The sequence below is a fragment of the Bufo bufo genome, chromosome 9, assembly GCF_905171765.1.
Source record: "Bufo bufo chromosome 9, aBufBuf1.1, whole genome shotgun sequence".
NCBI lineage: Eukaryota > Metazoa > Chordata > Amphibia > Anura > Bufonidae > Bufo > Bufo bufo.
In genome coordinates this window covers 173,845,551-173,856,012 of record NC_053397.1, presented here as the reverse complement: position 1 = coordinate 173,856,012, position 10,462 = coordinate 173,845,551, and positions in this window count along the sequence as shown.

Genomic DNA, 10,462 nt, shown 5'->3' with positions numbered 1-10,462 from the left:
ATTTTTCCGGCCGCTGCTATAGCAGCGGCTGCACCAATGCCTAGTTTTTCAGGCATGTGTACACATGCCTAACTTTTCTGGCCTCTGGTGCTGCACTGGGGCTGCAAAAAAAAAAAAAAAGGCACATACATGTGTCAATTCCCCTTCGTGATCGTTACCTTGTTGTGGTGAAGGGGCTTGCGTATCACAATGAAGCGATCACCTCTATGAATGTGTTGGCAATGGCAATGTTGGCACACCTCAGATGAGATAAGGTCGTTGCTTCATTGTGAACAGACTAAAAGCGATTGGCTGGATAATTTTGCATAGAAAAAACATTAATTTTCTTTGTGATCATCTAAGGTGATCATTAAAGCCTACTAGGCCAACAATGGGCCACACTGCAGAATCATTGTTTTCTGGATCACTTAACTGTCACTGAACTACCTCAGCACGACCATAGGCTTTGAAAAACCGCCCTCGCCTGCAATCTCCCAAACGTGCGCACGAGCACAGTCATCACTACACCAAGATTGACGCATAGAGGAATAAAATTTATGTCATGAGTGTGTCAACTATTGACAACTCTTTGCGGTTGTCTAAACTCTATTCCATACACGTCCCCTGATAGGGGACGTAACAGGGATTAAACTGATAGGAATAGTACTACTTAACATACCACTCATATCTGGTAGCACAGTAAATTGCACGGCGCACGCGCAGTGCCCCAAATTGGAAGTAAGAGGACAAACCAAGCATCTTTTTCCATCTCCCGGTTCCTAAAATCTATTCCATACACATCCCCTGATAGGGGACGTAACAGGGATTAAACTGATAGGAATAGTAATACTTAACATACCACTCATATCTGGTAGCACATTAAATTGCAAGGCGCACGCGCAGTGCCCCAAATTGGAAGTAAGAGGACCGACCAAGCATGTTTTTCCATCTCCCGGTTCCTAAAATCTATTCCATACACCACACCGGCCCCTGATAGGGGACAAAACAGAGATTAAACTGGTAAGAACAGATTTTTTTAATAAAAAATAAAAGAGGACAGCCTTTGCGGAGCTGGGTATTTTTTGGCCGCGTTACTGAACGCTCATGCACAATGGCTGTAGGCTCATGCGTCCTTTTGCGGAGGTGACAAACCTGGTCAGTCAAACCCAAGGCAACATCATCGACCTCATCCCATATGCGTTTTTTCTGGAGCGTGCCCTGCGAAGAGTGCTGGATCAGGCCCTAGATGAGCATGAAGAGGAAGAGTTGTGGTCACCATCACCACCAGAAGTAGCCTTGTCGTAGTCGATTGCTGGACCTGCGGCAACGCAGAGAGAGGAGTCTGAAGAAGAGGAGTCAGAGGAGGAAGGTGGCTTTTAGGAGGTGGAAGACCAACCACAGCAGGTGTCCCAGGGGGCTTGTTGTCACCTTTCGGGGACCCTTGGTGTTGTACGTGGCTGGGTGGAGGAAGAGACCTTCAATGACGTCAGTGAGGACAAGGAACGGGACATGGCTAGCTTGGTATCCAACCTTGTGCAAATGGGGAGTTTGCGGTTGTGCAAATGGACTGTTTGCGGTTGTTTGCGGTGCGTTAAACGGGGAGTTTGGTCTGTCACTGTGAAGCGGGCGTAACCCTTACACTACCTGATCGATACAACATCATAGCTGATGTTTTAAAGCACGTTTTTCCAAACAATTTAGGAATGTTAGGTGATTTATGCCCTTTATGGATTAAAACCCGACTCTGCGTCAACTACGTAATTTTCCATGGGAGTTTTGCCATGGATCCCCCTCCGGCATGCCACAGTCCAGGTGTTAGTCCCCTTGAAACAACTTTTCCATCACTATTGTGGCCAGAAAGAGTCCCTGTGGGTTTTAAAATTCGCCTGCCTATTGAAGTCTATGGCGGTTTGCCCAGTTCACCCGTTCGCGAACATTTGCGGAAATTCGCGTTCGCCGCTCGCGAACTGAAAATTTTATGTTCGCGACATCTCTAGTGGAAACCTTATGGGTGGAAGTTCAAAGGTATATAAACACTGAAAAAATAATACTTGGTGTAATCTATAGACCCCCTAACATCACAGAGGAGATAGAAAACTCAACTGTATAATCAAATAGAACGGGCGGCACAGGCTGGTATAGTGGTCAAGTATAAATGGCTAAAATTAAACCCCCCATGGCTTACAGCTACTGTAAAAAGGGCAATAAAAGACAAAAGAAGGGCATTTAAATAATACAAATCTGAGGGGTCATCTGTAGCGTTTGAAGATTACAAAGTGCTTAATAAAATCTGCAAAAAGGAGATAAAATTATCAAAAATACAAAACGAACAGCAGGTGGAAAAAGAGAGCAAAACAAATCCCAAAAAGTTATTTAAATATATAAATGCTAAAAAACCAAGGTCCGAGCAGGTAGGTCCCCAAAATAATGGTAAAGAGGGGTAGTCACTGAAGACAAGGAAAAGGCAGAGTTACTTAATTGGTTTTTTAGCTCTGTATATACAAAAGAATACAAAGGAGCTGATATCTGTGGCGCCGGGGCTGTTAGTACATCCAGTAATATATTCAATTGACTAACTGTAGATATGGTCCAAGCTAAGTTAAATAAGGTAAATGTGAACAAGGCTCCGGGTCCAGATGGATTACACCCAACAGTGCTTAAAGAGCTCAGTTCAGTCATTGATGTGCCCCTGTTTATAATTTTTAAAGATTCTCTAGGTACTAGTACAGTGCCAAGTGATCAAGGTCCTTCACAGGTAATTATAGACCAGTTAGTTTAACTTCTGTTGTGGGAAAAATGTTTGAAGGTCTCTTAAGGGACTATATACAGGAGTATGTGACTGTAACAAATTTTATAAGTGATAACCAACATGGGTTTACCAAGGACAGAAGTTGTCAGACTAACCTGATTTGTTTTTATGAGGAGGTGAGTAGTAGCCTGGACAGAGGGGCGGCTGTAGATGTAGTGTTTCTGGATTTTGCAAAGGCTTTTGATACTGTTCCTTATAGACGTTTAATAGGTAAAGTAAGGTCTATAGGCTTGGAAAATATAGTTTGTTATTGGATTGAAAGCTTGTTTAAGGACCGTGTCCAGAGAGTTGTGGTCAATGATTCCTATTCAGAATGGTCCCAGGTTATAAGTGGTGTACCCCGAGGTTCAGTGCTGGGCCCTTTATTATTTAATTTATTTATTAATGATATAGAGGACGAGATTAATAGTACCATTTCTATTTTTGCAGATGACATCAAGCTATGTAGTACTGTACAGTCTATGGAAGATGTCCAAAAACTGCAAGCTGACTTGAACACTCTGAGTGATTGGGCATCAACTTGGCAAATGAGGTTCAATGTGGATAAATGTAATAGTTATGCATCTTAGGCCTCTTTCACACTTGCGTTGTCCGGATCTGTCGTGTACTCCATTTGCCGGAGGTGCCCGCCGGATCCGTAACACCGCAAGTGAACTGAAAGCATTTGAAGACGGATCCGTCTTCAAAATGCGTTCAGTGTTACTATGGCACCCAGGACGCTATTAAAGTCCTGGCAGCCATAGTAGTAGTGGGGAGCGGGGGAGCAGTATACTTACCGTCCGTGCGGCTCCCGGGGCGCTCCAGAATGACATCAGAGCGCCCCATGCGCATGGATGACGTGATCCATGCGATCACGTCATCCATGCGCGTGGGGCGCCCTGACCGCACGGACGGTAAGTATACTGCTCCCCACTACACTTTACCATGGCAAACAGGACTTTAGTGTCCTGGCAGCCATGGTAACCATTCAGAAAAAGCTAAACGTCGGATCCGGTAATGCGCCGAAACGACGTTTAGCTTAAGGCCGGATCCGGATTAATGCCTTTCAATTGCGTCAAGTGTTCAGGATTTTTGACCGGAGCAAAAAGCGCAGCATGCTGCGGTATTTTCTCCGGCCAGAAAACGTTCCGTTCCGGAACTGAAGACATCCTGATGCATCCTGAATGGATTTATCTCCATTCAGAATGCATGGGGATAATCCTGATCAGGATTCTTCCGGCATAGAGCCCCGACGACGGAACTCTATGCCGGAACAAAACAACGCAAGTGTGAAAGAGCCCTTAGTAGTAATAATCTCCGTGTCATCATATGTCCTAGGTGATGTAACACTGTGAGAGTCACTTATAGATAAGGATTTGGGTGTCCTTGTGGATGGTAGATTAAATTACAGCATACAATGCCAATCAGCTGCTTCTAAGGCCACCAGGATATTGTCATGCATTAAACGAGGCATGGACTCGTGGGGCAGGGATGTAATATTACCACTTTACAAAAGCGTTGGTGTGGCCTCATCTGGAATATGCAGTTCAGTTCTGGGCACCAGTACATAGAAAGGACGCACTACAGCTGGAAAAAGTACAGAGGAGAGCGAGTAAACTGATAAGGGGCATGGACGGTTTTAGTTATGAAGAAAGATTAAAATAATTTAATTTATTTAGTCTTGAGAAGAGACGTCTAAGGGGGACATGATTAACCTATAAAAATATATAAATGGGCCATACAAAAATACGGTGAAAAACTGTTCCATGTAAAATGCCCTCTAAAGACAAGGGAGCACTGCCTCCGGCTGGAGAAGAAAAAGTTCAGTCTCCAGAAGCGTCAAAACGTCTTTACTGTAAGAACTGTGAATCTGTGGAATAGACTTCCACAGGACGTGGTCACAGCAGGAACAGTGGACAGTTTTAAAAAGGGTTTAGATGAATTCTTAAAAGTAAACAACATTAATGCTTATGAAAACGTGTAGAAATCTGAGTCTCACTTCCTTCTGGGATTCGCGTCCCCTCCTATCCCTTGGTTGAACTTGATGGACCTATGTCTTTTTTCAACCGTATCAACTATGTAACTATGTAGCTGAGCTGTGATAACATGATGGCACAGTGCCTGGTAAGCTGTAAGGAGGCCGCAGTGCTTACCGGAGCACCTCAGCCTCTTCAAACAGCTGTTCGGGTGCGGTTCCCGGGAGGCAAACCAATCAGATATTGATGACCTATCCTGAGGATTGCCCACCAAAATAGAACTCCCAGAAAACCCCTTTATCACTAAATCAGTATAATGCACTTATATTTGAGGTGAAAACTCAACAAAATGGGTCCTTCTTGCACCAGCTATGGTATAGATTATACGGTATTGTGCCCAGCTGCTATAGAATCTTTCAATACACTCACCAACCGCCAAAGACCTCCTTTTTAAGAAGATGAAGGTGTTTTATACCAAGATAAGTAGAATATTAAAAAACAAAATGTAACGTAATATGTGTATGTAAATTTTTTGTTATAATTTATACTGCATATACATCTTAACTCATGACTGAAATAAAGAAAGGGATATGTAGTCATTAAAATGTTCATTTATTACATTTTTAATACAAGGAATAGGAGGTAGAAATGATGCATTATTCAATGTACAGTATAGTTTATATGTTTGGGGTTTGGTTGTTACATTTGTCTTCTCTGAGAGAAGAAGGCTGCGCTAACCTGAATCCAAACTGAGAGCACAGGCGGTACCAGGAACAAAGCACTGATCCAATAGAAAAAAGGTCACAACGCCCAGCTTACAGAAATATAAAATCCAGCTTTAATTGTTTTAAGACGTCAAATCCAAATAGCAAAAAGGTGAGAGGTATTGCCCCCAAGTACTACTACAAAATGAATACTAGCCGCAGAGACATTTCTAATCTGATAATGAGGTATGTCAGACAAATGCTTTCTGATTCGAACTTTTAGCTCATTGGTAGTACAACGTATATATCGTAGATTACAGGTGATGCAGGAGATGCAGTACACAACATAATTGGTATTACAATTAATATATTGTTTAGTATGAAAGACCTGACCATTAGCCATGGACTGTATCTGCCGCTGGACCTGCATATACAAATGCGATGTCCGCACTTAAAACTACCTAGATGCTGCAACCACTGGGACTAAACTGGGACTAAGTTTCTGTCCTAATGTTGGAGCCTGACGTGCTACACATTTGACCCGACAAGAGGTCCCTTGTGACCAATATGGATCAAGTTGTATCAAAGCAAGATTTTTCTTTATTATTTTACAAATCTGGGGGTTCTCACAGCTGCATCTAGTGGCAAACACTGGTGTGTCAGTGTTACTAGACCCCATGTTGCTATTCTTTGAAATGATGAGATTTATTCTTGACCTGAGCTGTGCTAGACGACTGGTCAGACCATATAAACATTTTATAAGCAATAGGGCGGTGGCTCACTCTAAACGGAAATGTGGAGCAGGTGCTGCTAGCCCAAATATGAGGGACACCCCCCCTCAAAAAGTAAATGGATAAAACTAAAATGATGGGCGAGCACACTACATTTGGATCATAGAATACATAAAATATTTAATTAAATCCAATATATTGACACGTGTATAAACATAAAATCAAGTCATACAATAATGAAATAAAATACAATAAAATATAATAAAACTAGTGTACTTGGAATAATACACTGAGAGATTACGCAGATGAATGGGATGGTATGCTCACTATACTAAGGTCCAGAAGCTAATATTGGACCAGAGGATCATATGCCTGTAAGTGTTAGGGAAGTCCACTTGATAAATGAAGTATCTTATATTCTCCTAGCCAGGAGATCTCCAATCACAGATCTAATGTACCGCTGTATGCTGGTAGTAACTCCAATAAGGTAAAAGGTAAGGTCACCTATTGCAGTCTTTTGTATAATCCCCAAGTCTTGGGTGCTGGTTAGGTATACCAGTTTGTTGAATAATGTTGCAAAGTCCCGTGATTGCTATAAATGTAGCAGCTTAAATCCGAGGACTTCTTACCTCCCTCGTGGTGGACGGTCCGTATCCGATGTGAGTCGGGCAGCGCGGGACACTGCCGGCGTCTGACTGTGTTCAGCTGCAGCTGACTAACCCGAAATCTCACAGGGTTTCCAAACGGGATTTCGTCCGACACAAAGGGGGAGAGTGCAGTAAATCGCCAATAGTTATTGGAAAAGTCCTTCGATTCAATATTACAGCATGGCCATGCTTGTAAAAGTGGAGGTGCTGTTTGTTACAGGTGTGTGATCCGGCCCATACGCGTTTCGGGAACGCTCCTTCCCTTCATCAGTGGTGTCACATCACCTGTGAGCCTCCACCTTTTATATCTTGAATAGCACCAAAATATGGATCACTGGATTTTTCCTTCTAGGATGTAGACATGTGTTTTATAATGCGTACACTTGTTATACATCTGAATACTTTTGCGTTTTTTTTTGGTTTTTTACTCTTGCGGTTTCTCACTTATTGCTTCCATCCTTGCACATATGTCTATTTACACACAGTTCATCATATATATTGCACTTCAAGATTGTTCTAATATAAATCCCTGGATTCCCTCCTCTAAAAATCCTGCATCCATTTCTTACATACGTTTTTCTATATATACATGCGGTATCCAAGCGTTGTTTTAATACTCATGCATTTTTTTATTATTTACTTATTATTTCACTTATTCCCTCTGTCGATCTAAACAGGTCCGTGTACACAAAGTTGGTTGAATCAATAGCATATCAGAATTGTATCTTATAGATACACTTATTCCTCCTGTCATTATATATAATTTCTCATATAGATTGCACTTAAAGTTCTTAAATTTGAAGTACCAGGCACAGATCCTCATCTGAGAGATCAGCCTGCGTTCCTTTACATATGCGTTTTTTAAATAGGCATTTTTATGCATGCGGTTCCTATGCGTTTTTCTGGTGCTCATGCGTTTATTTACTTCACTTCTTCCTACTGTCAATCTAAACAGATCTATGTGAACAGAATTTATAATATGGATTGCATATCAAAGTTATCCAATATTAGAGTTATATCTATATAAATTCACTTATTTCATAATGCTTTATATATAATTAAACCTGAATTAAAATGTTAAGATGAGACTTGATATCATAAAACTATAAAAAGCTATAGGCGGATGATATAATACATATATTTAAATATTTAAAAGAAAGAAAAAAGGAAGAAAAAAGAATCCGCAGTCGGAACATCTGTACACAGGATTGCCTTCCAATACAGTGAGCTGTTTCTATAAAAGTCTATAAAAATAGTATATAGCTTTTGCATTAACACTGGAGTGATCTAGATGATATGGGGCTGGGGACCCGCGTCCGAGTCCACGACGCAGTGCCGGTAATCGGCCAAACTGCGGCGTGTGAGTCGGAACGGGGGCACCCAGCCTACAAAAATCCAAACAGCTCCAGTTCTGCATTTAGACCCGCTGGTGTCATTGATCCAAACTCATATATTCGTCTTGATTCTAATTTCGACATCTGTTTAATATAATTGCCTCCTCGCCAGTGTCTGTCTACCTTCTCCAGTGCCATGAAGATCAGTTCTGAAGGGTCTTTATTGTGTACGTCCCTATAATGTTTCGATAGGCAATGCTTATCATAGCCCTTCCTTATATTAGCTACATGTTCTGCCAATCTAATCTTCAATAGACGTTTCGTTCTTCCTATGTATTGTCTTTTACATGGACACTGGAGTAGGTATATGACACCGGCGCTGTTGCAAGTGAGGCATTCTTTTATCTCCCATTTATGCGTGTTCTGAGTAGAGGAGATAGTTGTTATTTTCCTGGGAGTGGGATTTAATTTGCAGGCCGTACATTTTCCACATTTGAAGAAACCTGTAAGTTTCATCCAGGTCCCCATAATTGTGTTCTCTTTCTTTATTGATTTATTCAATTTGATAGATGGGGCTATCTTTAAACCTAAATTAGGTGCTCTGGTAAATGTCAAAGATGGTATTGTGGGTAAAAGATGGCCTATCACCCTATCTCCCAGTATATGATGCCAATGTGTTTTAATTATTTTTTGCATTTTTTTATGATTGTTATTGAAGGGGAGAACAATTCTAGTATTTATTATTGTATTGTCTGGCTCTATCCCCTTCCTTGGCTCTTTATCAATAAAAAATGTTTGTCTGTTTAGGTTCCTTGTCCTCTCCAGAGCTTCATCTAAAATTCTCTCAGGGTATTGTTTATCCAAAAATTGGTTCTTCATTTTTCCAGCTTCTATCTCAAAGTCTTCCTCATTTGTACAATTTCTTTTAATTCTGCGGAACTGGCCGAACGGGACATTGGTCAGCCAGCTCGGCAGATGACAACTAGAAAACTGTATGAAGCTGTTTTTTGATGTCGATTTCGAGAACGTGTTGCATATATATTTCTTATCCACTTGTTTTATCTTTATATCTAGGAATTCTGTTTCCTCTTTGATGTTCGAGGTGAATTTCAAATTTAATTGGTTCTGATTAATATCTAGCAGAAATAATTCTAGTTCTTCCTTACTGCTTTTCCAAATAAAAATGATATCATCTATAAATCTTCGCCATAGGACCAGATCCGCCCCAAGTTTGGGTGTGATGTAGTTGGTTTCCCATTCTGCCAAAAATGTGTACAGATGTCCTGTGTACAGATGTTCCGACTGCGGATTCTTTTTTCTTCCTTTTTTCTTTCTTTTAAATATTTAAATATATGTATTATATCATCCGCCTATAGCTTTTTATAGTTTTATGATATCAAGTCTCATCTTAACATTTTAATTCAGGTTTAATTATATATAAAGCATTATGAAATAAGTGAATTTATATAGATATAACTCTAATATTGGATAACTTTGATATCAAATCCATATTATAAATTCTGTTCACATAGATCTGTTTAGATTGACAGTAGGAAGAAGTGAAGTAAATAAACGCATGAGCACCAGAAAAACGCATAGGAACCGCATGCATAAAAATGCCTATTTAAAAAACGCATATGTAAAGGAACGCAGGCTGATCTCTCAGATGAGGATCTGTGCCTGGTACTTCAAATTTAAGAACTTTAAGTGCAATCTATATGAGAAATTATATATAATGACAGGAGGAATAAGTGTATCTATAAGATACAATTCTGATATGCTATTGATTCAACCAACTTTGTGTACACGGACCTGTTTAGATCGACAGAGGGAATAAGTGAAATAATAAGTAAATAATAAAAAAATGCATGAGTATTAAAACAACGCTTGGATACCGCATGTATATATAGAAAAACGTATGTAAGAAATGGATGCAGGATTTTTAGAGGAGGGAATCCAGGGATTTATATTAGAACAATCTTGAAGTGCAATATATATGATGAACTGTGTGTAAATAGACATATGTGCAAGGATGGAAGCAATAAGTGAGAAACCGCAAGAGTAAAAAACCAAAAAAACCGCAAAAGTATTCAGATGTATAACAAGTGTACGCATTATAAAACACATGTCTACATCCTAGAAGGAAAAATCCAGTGATCCATATTTTGATGCTATTCAAGATATAAAAGGTGGAGGCTCACAGGTGATGTGACACCACTGATGAAGGGAAGGAGCGTTCCCGAAACGCGTATGGGCCGGATCACACACCTGTAACAAACAGCACCTCCACTTTTACAAGCATG